This window comes from Spermophilus citellus (genome assembly GCF_964194105.1).
Source record: "Spermophilus citellus genome assembly, chromosome: 12".
NCBI lineage: Eukaryota > Metazoa > Chordata > Mammalia > Rodentia > Sciuridae > Spermophilus > Spermophilus citellus.
The window spans coordinates 29,105,811-29,129,943 of record NC_138198.1 but is presented as its reverse complement, the minus strand read 5'-3'; the positions used below and the strand labels follow the sequence as shown (position 1 = coordinate 29,129,943).

Below are 24,133 nucleotides of genomic sequence, written 5' to 3'. Positions count from 1 at the left end.
TTAACTCCTTTATTCACTTGTAAATCATATATTTACTAAACATGATTATTTTTAAGAAGTTAAACTGTAAAAATACCTTGGGAAGTAGTTACATCCAAAATGCTTCTGAAATTGTAGGGTGGAAAGCAGCTTCCACAAAAAAAAAAAATTATGAATTAGCGATGAAGTATTGAGCAGAAATGAGTACAACATGATAAATGAGTATCAGGAGGAACTTTGTGAATTATGAAGCACTCCTATATATCATAAAAGATACAAAAAATGTATGAACATCCTGCTGTGAATTAAGATTGGATTAGTATTTATAGTATACTTATGAATTAAATATGGGGAGACATTCTCAGAAATACACCATTATGTGTTTTCATTATTGTTTAAATATCATAGAGTATACTTACAGAAACTTAGATGGTATAGGTTCATAACTTGACATGGCCTTTTGATTCAATAAAGAGGCAGTAAGCATGAGGCTTCTGCTGTGTAACACAGCAAAAAGATTCACAGTAAACTTTTAGTGTGTGTGTGTGTGTGTGTGTGTGTGTGTGTGTGTGTGTGTGTATAGACGAATTAAACTAAAAGAATGTAAAAAGAATGACAAAAATTGGGATTTCACCTAGGATGTGTAAGGCTCTATGTTTGATCTTCAGAACCTATACACAAAGGGTAGGGAGAGGAATGGTAAAAAAAAAAAAAAGAAAGAAAACACAGTTATTAAAACCCAACCTAGTTTTTCCTATAAAAATTAAAATTATTTATATCTTTATATTTTTTCTATAATAGAAAGTGTGAGAAAATTTTTATATCACATGATTATTATTTTAAAATATTATCGTTATTTTGCAAGATTAAAATATCCCAAACTATGTTAGTTTACATGTCTTGGCTTCTAAATAGTATAGGCTAGCACATATCTAGAAGTTCTTTGTTTGTCTAAAGTGCAGATTAAATGATATAAACTGTCAATGATATTCATTTTAAATATGATTTCTCATATTAAGAATCTTTTAGCTGAGAGCATGCTTAAAATCCTAGCAGTTTGGGAGGGTGAGGCAGGAGTTTTGCATGCTTAAAGCCAGTCTCAGCAACTTAGCAAGGCTTAGTGAGACCCTGTTTCAAAATTAAAAATTAAAAAAAAAAAACAGCTGGGAATGTGACTCAGTAGTGTTTCAATCCACAGTACCCCCCCAAAATAACATCTTTTATAATCATTATTTTGCCTCTCATTTTCATGTATTTTCTATTAGTATAATGCTTAGATTTTTTAAGACTATTGGACACATGCCATAGTTGTTTAACATTCATTAAAGAAAGAAGTGGTCAATTTTTTAATATTTGTTTCTATTTCCTTGCTGGTAGTTATATGTATATGGCTATGATCTTTGACTCATGCATAAACTCAGAAGTCTATTCTCAATATTGTTTAAATGTGAAAGCTTTTTCTTTAATAACAACACTCCTATTTTCCTGCCACTATTTCCAGTTTGGGGGCTCAATCTCTGAAGTCTGTGAATTTCCTTGTTATGTATGAATATCAAATATCCAAAGTTCTTGAAAACTCAACTCCATATTACAAGAATTATTCTTCATTAGGTGACTATTTGTATCCTGATCAGCCAGTTATATTGGATTTAGTAGTGTCTTAAATTTTATAGCAACAAGAAATCACAGATTTTAATTTCTTATATTGATTTTCTAAAATACTTGGTTAAAATTGCACTTAAGGGGCTGTAGATATAGCTGAGTTGGTAAAATGCTTCCCTCGCATGCATAAAGACCTGGGTTCAATCCCCAGCACCACACACATATCCACACAAAAATGCATTTAAGAAGACATTATGTAAAATTTAAAAAGATAGACCAGATTTTATCCACTTAATAATTGTGGGGAAAAAACTGTAAATCACAATCATATAAATCACAATGACAATCAGGATAAATACTATCAAACACTAAGAGGAAAACCTATTTTCCATTCAAGTTACACATTCCCAATTATGTTTTTACTATATTTCTACTAAAGTTGCTAAAAATGAAAAAATATTTTATGTATAATCACTTAGACGTAAATAAACACTTTTCTTGAAATTTTGTTCACTTAATTTATGACCCCTGATTTACACAGAAAGTTAAAATTTTTATATGCTTTTTACAGTGAGCTCTCTAAGCAAAGCCTGAAGCAGCTTAACAATTTAATATGCTATTATATAAACTGTATAGCTACAGTTTTGCTTGTTGTTGCTCCTCAATCTACTTCTAAATAAATATGGCTGTGGCGAATTAAAATCCAAACAGAAAATAAAGTCTCATTTTATTCTCAAAAAAAATTAATAAAAGTATATTATATTAAAAGCCTTAACTAGCAACATATTCATTCACTACTGTTATCAACTATTATGTACCATACCTAAAATGATGTGCTATTCTTTTATACACCTGGAGGCACAGCAGGTTTTTTTACACCAGCATCACACAAACATGTATAATGGATTGTGCTATGACATTCTGATGACTGCAATGTTACTGGACCAAATTATTTGCCACAATCTGGCTGGGCACCAATAACCAAGCCACCACAAAATCCTTGTAGATTCAAACAGCAAATATTTATTCTCGAACTCTCACTGGCACTCTACACGCACGTTCTGGGGACAATACACACCTCCACTGGGCTCTGCATCCCAAAATACTCTCTGAATCCCTCGATAACTCAACAGGAACTCAAGGAGCAAGGAGCAGGGGCCTGAGGCAGCAGGATACACCCTATGCCCAGCAGGATCCACCTTAAACCTGGAACCGCCCTATTCCCAGCATGATCCACACCCTAAACCTGAAACCACCCTAAACCCTGATCCACCCTGGTCCTTGAGCAGGGTCACCTTTCTCAAACATTCATGCAATGTCACTGCAAATGACCTGGGACCAAGGCAGGCCATTTCCACAATGGATAGTCCTCCCTCTAGCAACATTGGGTAGGCTGACAAGGAAATTGCCATACGTGATTCCTAGTTGGCTATGGCTCTCAGCAATTATTCAGCTGCATTATATTCATATGAGACCACCATCATACATTTAGTCTTTTGTTACCTGAAATGTTATGTAACAAATGACTGTATTTTGATTTAAAGAAATATTGGAAAGAAAAATTGTGAAATTTAGACTGAATGTACTATAAAGATTGAGAATTGAGACAAAATAAATTCTAGATAAATTGTAATAATTACTATGTTTTAAGACTAGGTGCTAAGATGTGTGTTTTTCATCTGTATACTTGGCATTATATTATAATATGGCATTTTATCTAATACCACCAATGATATAGGGAATGAGAGGTGCAAGGTTTCATCTGCATCTATTAGCTTCTTCCATATGATCTCTTTATTATACTTATTTATTCTTTATGCCAATTATTTGTACTAATATACAATTGTTTCTCTCTTCTCCTTTTATTTTCTTTGCAAAAAACATTTTTTATTGGTTGTTCAAAACATTACAAAGCTCTTGACATATCATATCTCATACATTAGATTGAAGTGGGTTATGAACTCCCATTTTTACCCCAAATAGATTGCAGAATCACATTGGTTACACATCCACATTTTTACATAATGCCATATTAGTAACTGTTTTATTCTGCTACATTTCCTATCCTCTACTATCCCCCTCCCCTCCTCTCCCATCTTCTCACTCTACCAGCATCTACTCTAATTCATTTCTCTCCTTGTTTATTTTCCCATTCCCCTCACAACCTCTTATATGTAATTTTGTATAACTATGAGGGTCTCCTTCCATTTACATGCAATTTCCCTTTTTTCTCCCTTTCCCTCCTACCTCATGTCTCTGTTTAATGTTAATCTTTTCCTCTTGCTCTTCCTCCCTACTCTGTTCTTAGTTGCTCTCATTATATCAAAGAAGATATTTGGCATTTGTTTTTTAGGGATTGGCTAGCTTCACTTAGCATAATCTGCTCTAATGCCATCCATTTCCCTGCAAATTAAATGATTTTGTCATTTTTTAGTGCTGCGTAATACTCCATGGAGTATAAATGCCACATTTTTTATATCCATTTATCTATTGAAGGGCATCTGGGTTGGTTCCACAGTGTAGCTATTGTGAGTTGTGCTGCTATGAACATTGATGTGGCAGTATCCCTGTAGTACGTTCTTTTAAGGTCTTCACGGAATAGTCCAAGAAGGGCAATAGCTGGGTCAAATGGTGGTTCGATTCCAAGCTTTCCAAGGAATCTCCATACTGCTTTCCAAATTGGCCACACCAATTTGCAGTCCCACCAGCAATGTAGAAGAGTACCCTTTTCCCCACATCCTCGCCAGCACTTGTTGTTGTTTGACTTCAGAATAGCTGGCAATCTTACTGGAGTGAGATGGTATCTTAAGGTGGTTTTGATTTGCATTTCTCTGACTGCTAGAGATGGTGAGCATTTTTTCATGTACTTGTTGATTGATTGTATGTCCTCCTCTGAGAAGTGTCTGTTCAGGTCCTTGGCCCATTTGTTGATTAGGTTATTTGTTATCTTATTGTCTAATTCTTTGAGTTCTTTGTATACTCAGGATATCAGGGCTCTATCTGAAGTGTGAGGAGTAAAAATTTGTTCCCAGGATGTAGGCTCCCTATTTACCTCTCTTATTGTTTCTCTTGCGGAGAAAAACTTTTTAGTTTAAGTAAGTCCCATTTGTTGATACTTGTTATTAACTCTTGTGCTATGGGTGTCCTATTAAGAAATTTGGAGCCCGACCCCACAATAGGTAGATCAGAGCCAACTTTTTCTTCTATCAGACGCAGAGTCTCTGATTTGATATCAAGCTCCTTGATCCATTTTGAGTTAACTTTTGTGCATGGCGAGAGAAAGGGACTCAGTTTCATTTTGTTGCATATGGATTTCCAGTTTTCCCAGCACCATTTGTTGAAGATGCTATGCTTCCTCCATTGCATGCTTTTAGCCCCTTTATCAAATATAAGATAGTTGTAACTTTGTGGATTAGTCTCTGTGTCCTCTATTCTGTACCATTTGTCCACCCTCCTGTTTTGGTACCAGTACCATGCTGTTTTCGTTACTATTGCTCTGTAGTATGGTCTGAAATCTGGTGTCACTATGCAGCGTGATTCACACTTCCTGCTTAGAGTTGCTTTTGCTATTCTGGGTCTTTTATTTTTCCATATGAATTTCATGATTGCTTTATCTATTTCTACAAGAAATGGCATTAGGATTTTGACTGGCATTGCATTAAACCTATTGAGAACTTTTGGTAATATCACCATTTTGATGATGTTAGTTCTGCCTATCCATGAACAGGGTATATTTTTCCATCTTCTAAGATCTTCTATTTCTCTCTTTAGGGTTCTGTAGTTTTCATTGTATAAGTCTTTCACCTCTTTTGTTAGGTTGATTCCCAAGTATTTTGTTTTTTGAGGATATTGTGAATGGGGTGTTTTTCCTCATTTCCATTTCAGAAGTTTTGTCACTGATATACAGAAATGCCTTTGATTTATGCATGTTGATTTTATATCCTGCCACTTTGCTGAATACATTTATTAGTTCTAGTAGTTTTTTTGTAGACCCTTTTGGGTCTTCTAGGTATAGAATCATGTCATCTGCAAATAGTGATAATTTAAGTTCTTCTTTTCCTATTTTTATGCCTTTAATTTCTCTCGTCTGTCTAATTGCTCTGGCCAGTGTTTCGAGAACTATACTGAATAGAAGTGGTAATACAGGGCATCCTGTCTTGTTCCAGATTTTAGAGGGAATGCCTTCAATTTTTCTCCATTCAGAATGATGCTAGCCTGAGGCTTAGCATAGATAGCTTTTACAATGTTGTGGTAAGTTCCTGTTATCCTTAGATTTTCTAATGTTTTGAACATAAAGGGATGCTGTACTTTGTCAAATGCTTTTTCTGTGTCTATCGAGATGATCACATGGTTCTTATCTTTAACTCTATTGATGTGGTGAATAACATTTATTGATTTCCATATATTGAACCAGCCTTGCATCCCAGGGATGAATCCTACTTGATCATGGTGCACAATTTTTTTGATGTGTTTTTGTATCCAATTCACCAGAATTTTATTGAGGATTTTTGCATCTAGGTTCATTAGAGATATTGGTCTGTAGTTTTCTTTCTTTCAGGTGTCTTTGCCTGGTTTCGGAATCAGGGTGATGTTGGCATCATAGAATTAATTTGGAAGAGCTCCCTCTTTTTCTATTTCCTGAAATAACTTGAAAAGTTTTGGTATTAATTCTTCTTTAAATGTTTTGTAAAACTCCGCTGTTTATCCATCCAGTCCTTGGCTTCTCTTGGTTGGTAGTCTTTTGATTGCTTCTTCTATTTCATCCATTGATATTGGTCTGTTCAAATTGTGTGTATCCTCCTGACTCAGTCTGTGCAAATCATACGACTTAAGAAATTCATCAATGTCTTCACTATCTTCTAATTTATTGGAATATAGGTTTTCAAAAAAAATTCTAATTATCTTCTGTATTTCTGTAGTATCTGTTGTGATGTTGCCTTTTTCATCCTGTATGTTAGTAATTTGAGTTCTCTCTCTTCTTCTCTTCATTAGCATGGCTAAGGGTCGGTCGATCTTATTTATTTTAGTTTTAGTTTTGTCAATTTTTTCAATAGTTTCTTTTGTTTCAATTTCATTGATTTCCACTGTGATTTTAATTATTTCTTTCCTTCTGCTACATTTGCTGTTGTTTTGCTCTTCCTTTTCTAGGGCTTTCAGATGAAGTGTGAGCTCATTTATTTGTTGTTTTTCTCTATTTTTGAGGAATGACCTGCAGGCGATTAATTTCCCTCTTAAAACTGCTTTCATTGTGTCCCATGGATTCTGATGTTGTGTCTGTATTTTCTTTTGTCTCTAAGAATTTTTTGATTTCCTCCTTTATGTCTTCTGTAACCCATTGATCATTCAGTAACATATTGTTCATTTTCCATGTGATGTAGGATTTTTCCTTCCTTCTTTTATCATTGATTTCCAGGTTAATTCCATTATGATCAGATAAAATGCATGGTATTATCTCTACCCCTTTATATTTACTTAGGGTTGCTCTATGACATAATATATGGTCTATTTTTGAGAAGGATCCATGTGCTGCTGAGAAAAAAGTATATACACTTAATGATGGTTGATATATTCTATATATGTCAGTTAAGTCTAGGTTATTGATTGTGATATTGAGTTCTATAGGTTTTTTATTAAACTTTTGTTTGGAGGATCTCTCCAATGGTGAGAGAGGTGTGTTGAAGTCACTCATAATTATTGTGTTGTGGTCTATTTGATTCTTGAACTTGAGGAGACTTTGTTTTATGAACGTCACAACATCATTATTTGGTGCATAAATATTGATAATTGTTATGTCTTGTTGGTGAATGATTCCTTTTAACAGTATATAATGTCCTTCCTTATCCCTTTTGATTAACTTTGTCTTGAAGTCGATTTTATTTGAAATGAGGATGGCCACCCCTGCTTGCTTACGAGGACCATGTGCGTGGTATATTTTTTCACAACCTTTCACCTTCAGCCTGTGTATGTCTTTTCCAATCAGCTGTGTCTCCTGGAGGCAGCATATTGTTGGATTTGTTTTTTTTTTTTAATCCATGTTACCAGCCTATGTCGCTTTATTGGAGGGTTTAAGCCATTAACATTTAGAGTTACTATTGATATATGGTTTGTACTTCCAGCCATGTTTGATTATTTATCTTTTTTTAATTTAGCTTGTTTCTCATTGATTAGCTTTCGCCGTGTCCTCTGTCTTTACTGAGGCACTTTCCACTGATGGTTTTGGTTATTGTTTTTCATTTCTTCCTCGTGTAGTGTTTTGCTCAAGATGCTTTGCAATGCTGGTTTTCTGGCTGCAAATTCTTTTAACTTTTGTTTGTCATGAAATATTTTTATTTCATTGTCATACCTGAAGCTTATTTTTGCTGGATACAAAATTCTTGGTTGGCATCCATTGTCTTTCAGTGTTTGAAATATGTTATTCCAGGATCTTCTCGCTTTCAGCGTCTGTGATGAAAAATCCGTTGTTAACCTTATTGGTTTACCCCTGAATGTAATCTGCCTCCTTTCTCTTGTAGCTTTTAATATTTTCTCTTTGTTCTGTATATTGGATATCTTCATAACAATGTGTCTTAGCGTTGGTCTACTGTGATTTTGTATGCTAGGTGTCCTGTATGCATCGACAATTTGTATATCCATTTCCTTTTTTTATTTCTGGAAAGTTTCCTATAATTATTTCATTCAGTAGGTTGCTCATTCCCTTGTTTTGAACCTCTATACCTTCCACTCTCCCGATAACTCTTAAGCTTGGTTTTTTTATGCTATCACATATCTCTTGGATGTTTTTCTCGTGATTTTTTACCAGCCTTTTTGAGTTGGCTAGACTCTTTTCAAGATGATATATTTTGTCTTCATTATCTGACGTTCTGGCTTCTACTTGCTCCATTCTGTTAGTGATGCTCTCATTTGAGTTTTTAATTTGGTTTATGTAGTTTCCTTCATTTCTAGAATTATCGTTTGTTTTTTTATAATGCCTATCTCCTGATAAAGATGCTTATTTTCTTCTTTTATCTCTTTATGTAATTCATGTTCAATGTGTTCTTTCACTGTTTGAATTTGCTGTCTCATATCCTCTTTAAGATTCCATTCAATCTGTCTAATGTATTCTTTGAGTTCTTTATTTGGCCATTTTTCTGATGCCTCTAGGTCCTCCTGAATATTTAGGCTGTCCTGCATTGTTTGTACTTCTTTTCTTCCTTGCTTTTTCATGCTGCTCATGTTACTTCTTGTTCTGTTTGACTGCTGAGTTACTGTTTACTCCTATAAATTTATTTTATGCTTGGGATCAAAAGTATTAGAAGGGAAGGGAAGAAGTCACTAAAGAGAATGAGAGTAAGCAGGTAGAATTCAAGGAAGGGGGAATAAGAAAACTGAAAAGAAAAGAAAAGATAAAATAGAAAATAAAAAAAGAAAACATTTTTTAAAAAAATAAGAAAAAATTAAAATTTAAATTTAAAAAAAAATTAATAATTTTAAAAAAATTTAAAAAACAACAAAAAAATGAAAATTAAAAAAAATTAATAAATTCAGTCTTAGAGTTTGATTAACTTCTCTTCTAGTAGGTGGAGCTGTGCCCACCGGGCCAAGCTTCTCCTCTCAATACACGGGAACCAATCACTGTGCAGCACCTCCTCCTCCCAGACTGGGCGGGTCTCCAATCCTGAGTGCCTAGGGCCTTCTCTTGTGTCTAGGCACTTCCCCACTTTTCCTCAAGCCAGGCCCCACTCACCGGTGATGCTCACCACAATACTGGCTATACTCCATGTCTGATGCTCCCGGGAGCCTTGTTTTCATGAACGACTGGGCACACTCTCCCTGTTTGCCATTCCCTCAGACCCTAAGTTTGTAGAGCTTGAGGCTGAGAACCCTCAGCGAATTTTGCTTGCCCTCCAGTATCCATGCCCCCGGTAGCTGGTGCCAGAGACCTCAGTTGTCAGCACTGGTGGGAGCGGTAGCCTGGAGTTCCGTGCCACGGGTCCCGCACCACTCCTGATTCTCTTGGTCTGGCTATCGCGCTAAGGGAGAGCTGGGAGGGGCCCTAAGGTTTCCCCACTGTGAGGAGAGGGAAGGCTAGGGGATTACACACCTGTCGCCGCTGCTTTCAATGAAGTTATCTACTCCTCAGCATTCTGGTGACATCAGTTCTCTGCCATAGTGGTATCCCATGCAAATGGTTACAGTTCGTTCCCTTTGCCGGGTGACCAATGCAACGGGTGGGTCCTGACTGTCTCTCCCAAGCCCCATTTGAATCCTGTGGCCACTGCCTATGAAGGCTCGGTTGGCATTAACCTCCGTAGGATCCAAAGGGCCGACCAGTTGTTTCAGTGGGATCTTTTAGTGCTGAGTTATAGCAGTTTGTCTGCGAGAAACAGGTGAAAGGGAGCTTGAATTCAGCCAGTCCAGGCTTGGTGTGTGTTCTGAGAGGCCCAGACTGTTCGCCCCCGATCCATGTCAGCTCAGCATTGCCTAGTGATCCTGAGCAAACAGCATTTAGACGGTTTATGACTCCCTACGCCCAGGCAGCTGAAGAGGTCAGAGACTTGATCTGTCCACACCCGCCGCCACGTTGGATCTCCCCTCTATGCTTATTTTGTCTTTGTGATTCCTTTTAAATATTTTCCTTTAATCTGCCATGTTTTTCAATAATCTAATAACATCTTCTTTAAATTCATCTATTATTATAATTTCAGATATTATTAGACTTTTTAGTTAAAAATAACTATTTTTTTAAATTCCCATTATCTTTAAAAATTCCTCTATTTTTTCTGTTCCCTGAATATATTGATCAGTTGTGTTAAAGTTCTTGTCTACATAGTCCATAGCTGAGCGACCCCAGGACTCTGTTTCTCATGGATCTTCTTTATCAATTATGTTGTCTCTCCTCTTTACATTTTTGTATTTTAAAAGACTGGCAAGATTCACATTTAACTTTTAATATCATTTATATACTTGTCAACAGAGACAGCAATAACAAGGTGAAGTTTTCTAACAGGAAATCTGCAACACAGAGTTCTCTCTCCCTTATGGCACCAGCATCATATTTAAATTTACATTATTTTTTTAAGATAGATATTCAGTTACTCCCAGAAAAAATTGCATTTGGTCAGGTTTTGTTTGCAGTTTTAGCAGGTTTTACTGAGGTTTGGTCTTCTCTCTAGTTCACCTCTGCTCCTGGGGTTCAGTTCCATCTGTAGGTTCTCCCTGAATGATGATGGAAGACCCACTTTTTCTTTTCAATTTACCCTTGATATAATCAGCCAACAATCTCAAAATCCCACAATCCCCTCCCTTCCCATAGATGGCTAGATGTGTGTTTCAAGGCCTTCAATTCCACCATTCTTACCTTCTCCCTCCCAGGCAGATGTCCCCCTACACTGCCTCACTTGCTCCATAACCATTAAGATGGGCTCTTTCTATCAGACATAGAATGTGGTAGCCAAATTATTGTGGAATAAATTTCAAAGAAACATGAATAGCACAAAATTAAGGAGTATAGTGAACCCCCAAGGGCAGAGTGCTCAGGGAACTCTAAGTTTCTGTTGAAAGTCAGTGGCTGATATTGACTGAGTACACACACTCCAAAAATGTAGGAAAGTTTGCAGAAGGATTTTAGAATTCAGAAGGGTTTCCATGTGGCAATTGGTAGTTTTAATTGATTCTTATTAATATGAACAATTTCACCTGTCACTAAACAAAATATATGAAAATGAAGTCTTATTTTCTGCTGAAGGTGTCAAAGATACCACAAATAAAAATTTTTGGAAAGAAAATGTCTGGAGAAAAGTGAGTCTGTTGGATGGCCATCAGGAGGTAGCTTCATTTTGAGGCAGAGTTTCCCCTTTTTTATGTTTCTTGGGTCACATTTTAAAGCATCACTCAATGCCTGCCTTACAAATATTATGTAACACTTAGGTGAAACAAATAAATTCATATGTAAACATCAATCATGTAATTTAAAAGCAACAAATATGTGTATTTTATATGAATAAAATACATGAAAATATTTTTTTCATTTAATGTGGTATATGGTATAATTTTACCATCTATTAACTCACTAGTAAAAATAATCTCTATGATTTTATATACTCTATTTCCTTTACTAGGTTTTGGGCTAAATAGAGTGGAGTTACCATTAAGTAAATCTAGAAAGTCATCTCCATTGATGACTGCAACTGCACTTCTACCATCATGAAATGTTCCTTTGGCAGGGCTGCCCAATATGGTGGCTTCTAGCTACCTGTGTGGCTGTTGAGAATTTGAATGGTGGATGGCAAAACTCAAATAAAGTACCGAGTTTGGGTTTTTGTTTGTTTGTTTTTATCGTATTGAGTTTTAAGTAAGTTAAACTTAAATTTAAACGACCACAGGAGGTCAGTGAGTAGCACAGATGTAGAGTGACCTTACCAGTTAGCGTTGTCTGAAATGACATTTTACAGAAGCCAGATTCTACTCTTGACTTATAAGATAGTATACAGAGTTCAAATTCAAAGGTGCTTCCTCATTTAGGTAAGTTTTCCTAAAATGGAGAAACTTCAATTCAGAGCAACAAATTCAATCATTGATTAATGCTTTGCTGAATTTTTTAAAAAAATACTTTATTTACATTATAATTATACATAATAGCGGGGTCATGCATGCATGAGATATAATTTACTCCATGTCATTCCCTAGTACTTTCTCTTTCCATCCCCTTCTCCCACCACCTATTCCTCTTTCTGAACTGGTCTTCTATTTTTTTTTTATTTAATTTTTTTAAAAGATACATGCTTAATCTACTAGTTGAAAAAATGTATTAAAAAAATTTTATGAGAGGCCCGCCCCTCCGCCCCAATCTTTCTGCACAAACGCGAGGTCGACACCCTGCGGAGCCAAGAACTGGGGTTTGGCTGACTGCGTGGGGCGGCGCAACTGGGGGGCGGGCACTGATCTGGCCCTTTGGCTAGTGAGGTGGCGTAGGTGTGAAGTAGCCGCTCCAGTTCCGCGTGAATCACTGGACTGGGCACCCGCTGCTCTCATCAGGTATCAACACCTAAGACAGAGACGGAGTCCGTGGTGGAGCCCTGTGAGCCTGGCCGGCGGGATCCGCCTGCGGCGCGAACGTAGAGGAAGAGGAGGAGGAGCCAGAATCAAGGCTGCGGTGGATCTCCTGGGCCCAGCTAAGGAGAGGCGTCCTGGCAGGGCAGGGGATAGGAGCGCCCTGATGCTGCAGGAAGCGACTGGCTACAAGGGCGCAGCCGCCCTCCGCAGGGCCTGTGACTAGGAATTTCGGCTCTGCTCAAGGACCGGTCCCGCGGTCTCTCGTGGGCCTGGGTGAAACTTCAGAGATGAATGTATTTGTAGATGATCCATAATTTGCTGGTATTATTATATTGAGAGCAGAACAAACAATAAAAGTGGAAGTTTTTCCAGAAAGAATCTCTGAGGGTCAACTGGAAGTTACTTCCTAAAGGATCTTAAGAGGAATATTATTGATGTGTTTAAAACTAAATCAGAAGATCCTTAGGGTCAACTGAATCCAAAATGGACCAAGTACGTCCACAAGGTCTGCTGCCCTTGCTGCTTTGGCAGAGGCTGCCTGCTTCTTAACCAAGGGCTCCCTTGACCTACCTTGGGATGAAAAGCTTCATCTGGACATTGTACCCAAAACAAATGTGGTTTGGCTTGTGAGTGAGACACTTAATACAGTGCAATTGACGGTGCAAAACCTAGAGGCAAAAAGTATGCCTCACAGAAAGTGCCAAAAGTGGGTAGAAAGATTTATCAGATAGGACTCCCTCCTAAGATTGGTTCCTTTCAGTTATTCATTGAAGGTTTCAAGGAGGCTGAATATTGGCTTAGGAAATTTGAAGGTGATTCTTTGCCTGAGAATATTAGAAAACAATTGTTTTGGATTACATCATCAGAAATATAAACAAGGCAAATGTTAACTGATTAGTCAGCTATGAAAAGGAGAAATGTAAAAAGGAAAGCTGTCAGGAGGACTCAAACTGGATCAATGATAAAGAATTACTTATTAAAATAGTTGCAGTTGATAAGGGTCTAGCATTTCCTTTTAAACATCCTGAATGGAGAACATATCCATATCCTTCCTCAAGCAAAAGTTCCTTTTCTGAAGAAATAAAAAACTTGGTTCTGCCATGTATTTAGGACATGAACCTTGTGCAAGATCTTTATGAACTTTTTAAGACTCACAAGTTTTGACAAAGCTTTTGAAAGTCAGATGTTTGTAATGAGGGGTCAGATCTTAAATCTTGCTCCACATTGAGAAATAGGAAGAGTCTTGGTCATCTAGTACAAATGCCTGTGTAATGTGGAGCACAGGAAAGGGGGAAGTCAAGGTTGGATTACTCAGTTGGGCAGCTCCTTTATCCAGACCTTCCATTGCAAGAAGCCATTTTTTTTCCCCTCGGGATAGCAGGTAAAACAACCCTTGGACATTACTACAGCAATCTAATCTGCTGTTCAGAACTCCAGGTGCAAAAACTTCAAATAATTTAAGTTACTTTAAAAAGATTACATTTTGAATGTAGTCAAAAGTTTACAGTTTTTGTCCAAATATTAAATGTCTATAGCAGGGAAGAAGTGATAAGTCTTCTACATTGTATTTTTGTAGAAAATTTGCATTTTGTGTTTTTGTTAGTTTAAAAGGTAAATTTGTGGTTTACACAGCTAGAGTGACTAAATTACTGTATAATTCCAAGTAGAAAAAAAAGATGTTTGTTGACTTTGAATATAATAACTTTTTCTATATTTTTTAAGCACTGAGAAGAATGTTCTTGTTAACTCTTCTTACATTGTGTTACAAAGGCCTTTGAGGTTGGGTGAATCTAAAATCACTCTTGAGAACTTTAACAGAGTAGTTAGTAGAAAAATAAATAAGAATAAATCAACACTGACTTAATTTTAAAAGCTGCTATTTTAGAACTCAAGTAAGTGCTGCTAAAGTGGTCATTTTGGGAGACCTAAAAATTAAATATTTTGTTGAAGTGACAGATGACCATTTTTGTTTGTTTTGTATCTTAGAATTATTTGTGTGTGTGTGTGTGTGTGTGTGTGTGTGTGTGTGTGTGGCAGGAATTGAATCCAGGGGCACTTAATCACTAAGTCATATTCCCAACCCTTTTTATTTATTTATTTATTTTTTTTATTTTGAGGCAGAGGCTTGCTAAGTTGTTTATGGCCTTACTCAGCTGGCTTTGAACTTGTGATCTTTCTGCCTCAGCCTCCCAAGCCACTGGGATTACAGGCATGTTCTCCCATGCCTGGCACCTTAGAGTATTTTTGATGAATTGTTTTGTTTTAGTAAGGAAAGACATCTAAAAACAAATGGATATACTCAAATGAGACTTGAGGGGAATGCTATAAATTTAAGGTAGAGCTCTAGTACTTTGAAATTTCATAATAACTTTAAAAATTCCCTTTTGTTTCTTACATGGGATCAAGTGATTAATCAGTACTTCAGAATAGTGGTCTAATTCATTATTAAAGTCATTGAAAAGCAAACCATAGCCCAGAATGTATATTGGATTGCATTTTGGAGTTCTTATAAGTTCTTAAAAATAATAGTGGTGCTTGAAATTAAAAATGCTTTTATAATTAGAGTCAGTTTTAGGTTATTAGCCCAAATTAGAGGGAAACATGAGAATCACAAATCACTTATATTTGATTTTGAAGCTTTTATATTTTATTTTGAATATCAGTATGTCTCATATTCTTGGAATTTGTAACACTATTAAGTCTCCAAGTATTTTAAATTGAAATGAGCCTGAAATAAAGATGTGATTCCAGAGGAGAGAAGTTTAATTTCTTCTTCAATCTCAAAGCTTGTAATTAATACTTGGACTAAACTGGGCAATTGGTAGTCTAGGTCTTTTGGTGTTTTAGGTTTACTTTCATGATTTTTTTAAAAAATGAGTAATTTTGTGTAAAAAGCATATCCAGGTGGTTATTCTAGGATGTAGGACAGACCTGCAGTTTCTCTTCCTCAAATCATTCTCTTGATGTTCATGGGTGTGATGAATGAGCATACTGCTTCCTTCAAGGAACTGATTGGAAACCTGTGTTTCCTATCATCTACAACCTTCCATTTGCTCATTTTTGAGATAAATGGAAAAAATGACTGGAAAATGAAAAAATCAAAGTACTATCTTTAGGTAAATACTAGTAATCAAAATGTGCCTTTCAAAGATATAGCTAAAAGAAAGGATATAAGTTGTTGTGATGTGGGTCTGACTTTCATAAAGTGTTTTTTCAATACTTTGAGGATTCCTATATTAGTTTTTATAATGAAGAATTTAGTAAGTTACTATCATTTTATATCTTAAATTAGTGTGGACTTGGATTGTGGCTCAGTGGTAGAGTGCTCACCTAACACATGTGAGGCCCTGGGTTCAATCCTCAGAACCACACACACACAAATAAATAAATAAATAAATAAAGATATTGTGTCCAACTGCAACTTAAAAATAAATATTTTTTTAAAAATTAAAACAGTGTGAGTATATTTTTACATGTCTGACTATTGTACAAAAGTAAAGTTGAGATATTAAAATAAGATTAAAAATTAGGGTATATTTGCTATGTTTTGTAAACTTTCATGAACTTAATTCTTATTTAAATGTTCTGTTTTCTTCTATAAGTATATTTATATTTTCAAACCTGGTTGACTAAAGGTAATAAAACTCATTGTCTTGAGGCTAAAAAAAGAATTTACAAGAAACTTTTTATGCTTCTGTGTTGTTAACCATTGCATTTTCTTCTTTCCAACAAAGAGTTCTTGTTATTCTTGTAATGAAGAGACAACATTTATTGAGAAGAACCAGCAATATCAATATGTGCATAGCTAACATGAAGATATACAATATTTATATGGGGCCTTTGGGAAGTAACCGGGTTTGGTGGAGGTCATGATTGGGGCTCCCACAAACGGATTAGTGTTCTTATGAGACAGCAGACAGCTTATTTTCTCTGTGTCACAGAGGGACACTAGAAGGTAGCCATCTGTTAGCCAGGAAGAAAGCCCTCACCAGAACCCAACCATGCTGTACATCCAAAACAGAAAAATCAATCTTTGGTTGCTTAAGCCACCCAGCCTGTAGTACTCGATATGACAATCCAAGCTGACTACAGCATAGGCCATTTCTCCAATTTATATAAACCACTTCTAATCTGATTTCCATAGCCAAGGCCTAAAAGAAGTGCCACTTGTCAGGAGGAAAATAAGAATGGAAGGCAAAGGACATTGCAGGAGCTGTGACCTGATGCTCTTTTGGGTCATCATTAAAGATAGGGCTTGGAGGATTTTTCAGTGGTAGAGCCCTTGCCTCTCATGTAGTAGACCCTAGGTTCAAGCTTCAGAACTGGAAATAGAAAGGAAAAAAATACAAGAATCAGAGGCCTAGACATGCAGGGAAGGGGTTGTCTTTGCATGACTGGGGGACTTCCTGAGCTTGTAGGGACCATGACCTTAACTGTGCGGGTGGGACAGGTCTGAAGCCTAAGAGTCAACTCACTTGAGTGGCCTCCTCCCTGACCAACCTGGCATCTGAAGAAGCCTCCCTCAGGGCATTGGAAAGTTTGATGATAGAATTTTTCCATGATTGTACAACCAATTAAAGAAAATGTGAGATAGAAGAGTTTCTTGATAATTTTGCCCAGAAAATAGGAGCCTAGATATTCTGCCTCTTCTCTCCAGCACAAGGGATGACTAAGTAATAATGTACAGTTAACTATTTTGTGTGTGCAACTTTAAAAGACCATTTTAATTTAGCAGTCAAATGTGAGATCATTTATATCAAATGTGTCTGATTTTACCACTGAATAAAATCATTTCATATTTATTTTTAAGTGACCTCATTAGGAGTCTAAAGTCTTCTAGTCCAGTATGTTGAGTTTCTGACCAAGATAGTTTAGAATTATACCACTTGCACTGGTCACATTAGCTATGTGAGAGACACAGAGTCATGGTTCTACAGGCAAAACCATCTTGAGACGGATCTCATGACTTCCCAAATTGGCAAGTTAAAAAAGAGAAAAACAAAATGTGCTGCATTATGGTGCACAACAGCAATCTCTTTGAAAAAAACTGTTTAAAAATGAATTATTTTTCTAGTCTCTCCACATAAAATGATAGAAGGCTAATGTTTAGAATGGCTTTATTTTTGTATAAAAATTATCTCACCCACTTTACCTCAGATTCCAGTAAAATTAACATTGGAAAAAATCTGTTTATTCCCTATTTTGAGGGGCTATTAAGTGACTGAAATTTTTATGCTTTATTTTCAAGTCTAGTAGCCCTACACCTGTAAGTGGTATTTAGTTCAGAAAAACAAAAATATTTTTTTCTGTTCCCACAATAATACCCAAAGTCAACACATTTCACACAAGTGTTCAAGGTATTTTTGGGCAAAGATGTTCTATCAAGACACAATTAGCATGTGGTGAAGAGAAAAGATGAACTACTCTGTCTGATGCATCAATACCATTTAGTCCTTCACTATTTTCAAGAATTCCTTCCATTTGTTTGAAAAAAATAATAATTTAAGATGATCACTCAGCAGGAATGAGAAATATGATCCAAACATCCTAATATCTTCTGCCAGGCAAAAAATAATGTAACATTGTATTTAGTAAAATCTATTCATTCCCATTGCATGACTTCTACTTTACACTATTGTTTCAAATCCATTCACAAAGTCAATGGGTTAAAAGAGCACCCATTTGGTTGTTAGATTATTTTATCTAAAGCCAGAATTCTAAGTATTCTTGATTTAAACTTTCATAAATTCTTAACTTAGAACTTTGGCCATAATGGATAATTACAATAATTGTAAATGCTTAGAAGAGTAATTGGTATTTTAATGAACATTTATTCTGAACCCTATACATAAGAGAGTGGTTTAGTTTTTGTTGCATATCGAATATCCTGAGATGATGACTTTTTGTGGTGCTTTCTTGTGTTTTCTTGTTTAGCTGTAACCACTGTCAATATGCTTCTGGGACAATAACATAGACAGTTAAAGATTTGGATTCATCTGCATTGGATAATGAAGTTTTTACTATACTTTTTATGCAGACGAAGAAATTAAATGATGAATCCTGGCATTTGTTCTTTTTACATTCTTTAATACTATTAGGAGAATCTCAGGGAAAAGGCTGATAAATATTAGAAGAATTATGGCCAACCATGTGGACAACATTTGAGCAAATATGAAATACATTTTCTGTTGTTTGAGAAAAGGCCAAATAATTCCTCCCCAGAAGGATGAGAAAAAGACATAAAAGGCTAAAGAACCCCAAATGATTTATCTATGTCCAGAATCGAGTATCCAAGGCAAGCTTCAGAGTTACAGTGAATACTAAGACTGTAAAAACAATGGTTCCAAAAGTCCAGTTTCTGTTTACTTTCCATTATCTTCTAGAGATGCAGTCTGAAAGAGAAAGCCAGTCCTAAAGAAGAATATTGTCCCTTCAAAGGCAGCCAGAAATGTTCACTCCAAGAAGGGGCCCAACTCTAGCATAGCATTAACAGAAATTTTCATATACAATCATGGGTGTGAGGTCAGAGTGTCAATGTTGATGTGCCATTCCAGGAGACTGTAGGCTAGAATGGGCAGGGAGGTGAAGTGGATATTCTACATTGTAAGTAGCATCATACAGTGGCTATTGTGAGAATCCCCAGAAGAACTAGTATAAAAACTGTGGCAAAATGAAACAAAGTTCTTATAGAAGAAATACTGTACAAGATGTGCTATTCTCACATAGTATAGATGTCCGTGAGACAATAATAGTTTCTTTAAATGTTTAAACCTGGGAACAGAATAATCGCTGTTCCTGGCTGCTCAGCTACCTTCTTTGCCTTTAATACCTATGCCCACATGGGATTCCAAGATCATGCTAACATTGTTGGCACCATCACTGATGGACAGTGTTATTGGGCTGCCTTTTAATTCTTCACCATTCTGACAATCTGGGCTTTCTCTAATGGTGCCTTCCAGCAGCAAAGCACTGCAATGCACTTCATACAAATTTGTAGGAAAATGCTTTCATAACTGTTTGAACTAGAGTCCTGACTAGAATTTAGTATAAATGAGAATGTGGAATCATCAATGATTAATCCATATTCTTGATGTTCTGTCCATGCTTTTCTAAGGCTTCTAGTACTTTTAGAAAATTCATGCAGCAACTTCTTCCAATATTCTAACAACAATTCATGGACTCGATCTTCTTTCCTTTCACTTTCTTCAAGAGATTTTGTGGTCAATTCTAAGAGCTCAGTGCAAGTTTGGAAAAGGTAACAGGCATAGCATGTGGATTTGGCTGTCTCCATCTTGGCCCCAGTAAGCACCCAGACTTTCAGGCCGACTGCATGCAGAGTTTCACTGGTCTCTGCAGCTTGATCTTATAGCTTGTCTTCCACTGCAGTGGCTCAAATTAAATTCATGTTTGTCTCAATATCATCAAAAACCTTTTCCATCTTCTTTCTCTGTCTTATAAGGCCATATTTGCCTCCATAAACTGTCTTAATTATTTCATAGTCATCTGGAGTAATTTCTTTGAAGGCCACACACAGTGTCTTATACCCATCCATTGCATTACATTCCACATGAGCTAAAGCTCAATTTCATGGTTTTCTTTTTACCCTGGGAAAAACTGCTGAATCTACTCCTTTAAAAAAACAAAAGAAGTATGTTTCCTCCTTGAGTTTTCACAATTACCCTCAGACATTGGTGGATGGAATCGAAGTTTAAGGTGTGAAGAAGTTCACACTCTTCTATTTTTTTTCTTTGGTTTTCTAGTCTCTTACATCCATTCTGACTTCCTAAAATTGTGAACCCATACTTTTTAGCTCCTTTCACCCAAGCTATTTTATCTGGTGAGGAGAAGATATAGGTTAATTTAGCTTATTCTGTAGCTCCATCAACAGCATAATTTCTTTTCATTTCTAAACATAAGTCATGCAGAAAGTGTTCTTCTTGATTCTTATCTGCTTTGTCAAAATATGTTAAATGTCTAAAATAATCCATCAACTTCCTGAGTTACACCTTTATATTTGTGCCAATCTATGCAGCATTCAATAAATTACATGATATTTTCAGTAAGTGTTCCAGATTTATCTGTAAGCACATAATCCACCTGACCGAGTTCTTCATTGAGATCTGATGTGTTAACCAAGCCTCCTTCATTAATCTCTTCATCATAAAAGTTTTTATCCCTTGAGATGAAGAAGAAGCCCAAGAATTTCTGCATTTCTACTGTGATATACATGGAGACAGGGATGATAAAGTTGAATAGAACCATAAAAGATAGAAAGTCAGTGAGCATTTTCAAAACATTTAAAGTTTCCACTTCTTTCTGTGTCTTTTGGTTATACCAAGGTTCATTCATTGTATGGGGTACTTTACCATACCTACGATAGAGTAGTGCATCCTGCAGCTTTAGTGAATAAGATAAATAAATATACCATCAAGGAGGCATTAATGTATTTTTCAACAGCAGAACATTTTTGAGATTTCCCTTGATAGTTCAGAGCCATTTTGGTTTCCATCCCAGTGTAAACAGCAACTCCATGTATCTTGGTTTTTTTTTTTTTTTTAATGTAGCTCCCTTCATCAAAAGATTTTCAGGTCCTAAAGGCCTGGCAACAGTCTCAAGACTATTACTATAGATATTGATTCGCCCAACACACTTGTATAGGTCAAGTTGAGGCTGTTCAATCACTGCTTGGAGGTTATCACTGGACTCAGCTGTACACATTTCAATGGTATCCCATACTGCATAATCTGTCTTTCAGTTAGATTCCCCATCAAGACTAGCTGTAGTGACATAACAGGTTTCATCAATGGTACCAGATGATAGAAGAATAAGATCACAGAGGAAGGTTTCATCTGCATTAACTTCTACTACATCACCAATGTTATTTTTTTCACTTTCGTTTTGCAGTTGCTTTGCATTTTCAGTAATGTAAACAGTGCTCTTGTTGACTTCATTGTTGGCTCTGTGTCTCAGCCCATCTTTATATCCCTGTTTGATGGCTGTACCAGTTATAACAAAGAAAAACCGAAGTCCACTGGTAACTGGGCTAATTGGTGGGTCTACTCTGACCTATACAAGGAAAATCATGAGAAAACAAAAATTTGCAATCCTTCTAAACTGTTCAGCAGGTTCTTAGGGAGGAAATTCCAAAGTGTATACTTAGATGAGATTATTCTATTATCCCAAAATCTGTGCAATGTAAGCTTCTGTTTCTGAAACTGGATGACTGCCAACAAATACTGTGTACGTAACAACTCATTTCTCAAGCACAATTCACTTTCTCTGTGAGGTTGTAAACTCAGGCTTTGTCCAGTTTAACAGTTTTTAAGAATCTGATAAATAAAATGTGGCTTGAGGGTCCCATCTCAGGATAAGATGAAAATCTGTGGCTGCCTGCCCAAATTCATTTTGTCTCACCATAAAACCTTACCTGATTTTATCCAGAACAAACTCTTCAAACTTACTTTTATATAAGATGTCAAGATTGGCCCATGTTCTACCATGACTTTTCTACGAACATATTACAGTTGATCCAGTCCTCTGTGACAAACCACCTTGGGCTGATCATGTTGAAGACAACTTCAGAAGAGCTGGTTTGTTTCCGTGAGGACTTCAGTGTGGCTTGGAAGAAGGAATTGTGGAAGCGCCCTCTGGACCAGGTGCAGAAGGTGCTTAGGCTCCTGACAGGTATCTTGTAGACTGTATGGGACAAACAGTGTTACTGCTGCCACTTTATTACCATCCCCATCCTCAGGAGAAAGTGGTGACTTACTGAGTGACTTGTTACAAAGTCCTACTTCAGCCAAATTGTTGAATCATGCATTTCCCACCCTCTAAGCTGAGAGAGAGCATATTTATTCCCTTGCCTTGGAGTGTCTGGCCCACCTCTTCAGTTGTATTCCTCTGCCTGCCAGCATCACCTCATCTCTCCTCACCTACATCTTCCATTTTGCATACATTGGCTGTGACATCTGGACCAGAAAGATAGCATCAGTGAATGGCAGCAGCCAGAACTATGTCTTGGGTCAGGAGCATTGGCTGGCTTGGGGTCCTGGCTGTCCTGCATCAATAAACTCATGTACAAGAATTTTTTTGTTTGTTTTTTCTTTTTTCTTTTTTTTATTGGTTGTTCACAACATTATAAAGCTCTTGACATATCATATTTCATACATTAGATTGAAGTGGGTTATGAACTCACAATTTTTACCACAAATACAGATTGCAGAATCACATCGGTTACACATCCACATTTTTACATAATGCCCTATTAGTAACTGTTGTGTTCTGCTACCTTTCCTATCCCCTACTATCCCCCCTCCCCTCCCCTCCCATCTTCTCTCTCTACCCCATCTACTGTAATTCATTTCTCTCCTTGTTTATTTTCCCATTCCCCTCACAACCTCTTATATGTAGTTTTGTATAGCAATGAGGGTCTCCCTTCATTTCCATGCAATTTCCCTTTTCTCTCCCTTTCCCTCCTATCTCATATCTCTGTTTAAAGTTAATCTTTTTTTCCTGCTCTTCCTCCCTACTCTGTTCATAGTTGCTCTCATTATATCAAAGAAGACATTTGGTATTTGTTTTTTAGGGATTGGCTAGCTTCACTAAGCATAATCTGCTCTAGTGCCATCCATTTCCCTGTAAATTAAATGATTTTGTCATTTTTTAGTGCTGCGTAATACTCCATGGAGTATAAATGCCACATTTTTTTTTTATCCATTGATCTATTGAAGGGCATCTGGGTTGGTTCCACAGTCTAGCTATTGTGAATTGTGCTGCTATGAACATCAATGTGGCAGTATCCCTGTAGCATGCTCTTTTAAGGTCTTCAGGGAATAGACCAAGAAGGGCAATAGCATGGTCAAATGGCGGTTCCATTCCCAGCTTTCCCAGGAATCTCCAAACTGCTTTCCAAATTGGCCGCACCAATTTGCAGTCCCACCAGCAATGCACAAGTGTACCCTTTTCTCCACATCCTCGCCAGCACTTGTTGTTGTTTGACTTCATAGTGGCTGCCAATCTTACTAGAGTGAGATGGTATCTTAGGGTGGTTTTGATTTGCATTTCTCTGACTGCTAGAGAAGGTGAGCATTTTTTCATGTACTTGTTGATTGATTGTATATCCTCCTCTGAGAAGTGTCTGTTCAGGTCCTTGGCCCATTTGTTGATTGGGTTATTTGTTATCTTATTGTCTAATTTTTTGAGTTCTTTGTATACTCTGGATATTAGGGCTCTATCTGAAGTGTGAGGAGTAAAAATTTGTTCCCAGGATGTAGGCTCCCTATTTACCTCTCTTATTGTTTCTCTTGCTGAGAAAAAAACTTTTAAGTTTAATTAAGTCCCATTTGTTGATTCTTGTTATTAACTCTTGTGCTATGGGTGTCCTATTAAGGAATTTGGAGCCCGACCCCACAATCTGTAGATCGGAGCCAACTTTTTCTTCTATCAGACGCAGAGTCTCTGATTTGATATCAAGCTCCTTGATCCATTTTGAGTTAACTTTTGTGCATGGCGAGAGAAAGGG

At 36.6% G+C, this 24,133-nt stretch overlaps 3 pseudogenes across 3 annotated transcripts in view; 1 reads left to right on the top strand and 2 right to left on the bottom strand.

The window, feature by feature from the left end:
* LOC308631397 (phosphatidylinositol 4-kinase type 2-beta-like) overlaps positions 1-13,840 on the top strand; it is a 44,141-nt pseudogene extending 30,301 nt beyond the window's left edge. The window contains exons 2-3 of the transcript in view: positions 12,595-12,827; positions 12,952-13,840. The product of the transcript in view is annotated as a phosphatidylinositol 4-kinase type 2-beta-like (transcript). The remainder of the gene's footprint in view (positions 1-12,594; positions 12,828-12,951) is intronic.
* Positions 13,841-18,641: 4,801 nt separating this feature from the next.
* LOC308631396 (phospholipid-transporting ATPase IG-like) lies at positions 18,642-19,903 on the bottom strand (annotated as a pseudogene). Its single transcript has one exon. The product of its transcript is annotated as a phospholipid-transporting ATPase IG-like (transcript).
* A 683-nt stretch (positions 19,904-20,586) lies between these two features.
* LOC308631395 (phospholipid-transporting ATPase IG-like) lies at positions 20,587-22,557 on the bottom strand (annotated as a pseudogene). Its single transcript has 3 exons — positions 22,545-22,557; positions 22,110-22,308; positions 20,587-21,835 (listed from the first exon to the last, which is right to left on the bottom strand). The product of its transcript is annotated as a phospholipid-transporting ATPase IG-like (transcript).
* Positions 22,558-24,133: the final 1,576 nt, after the last annotated feature.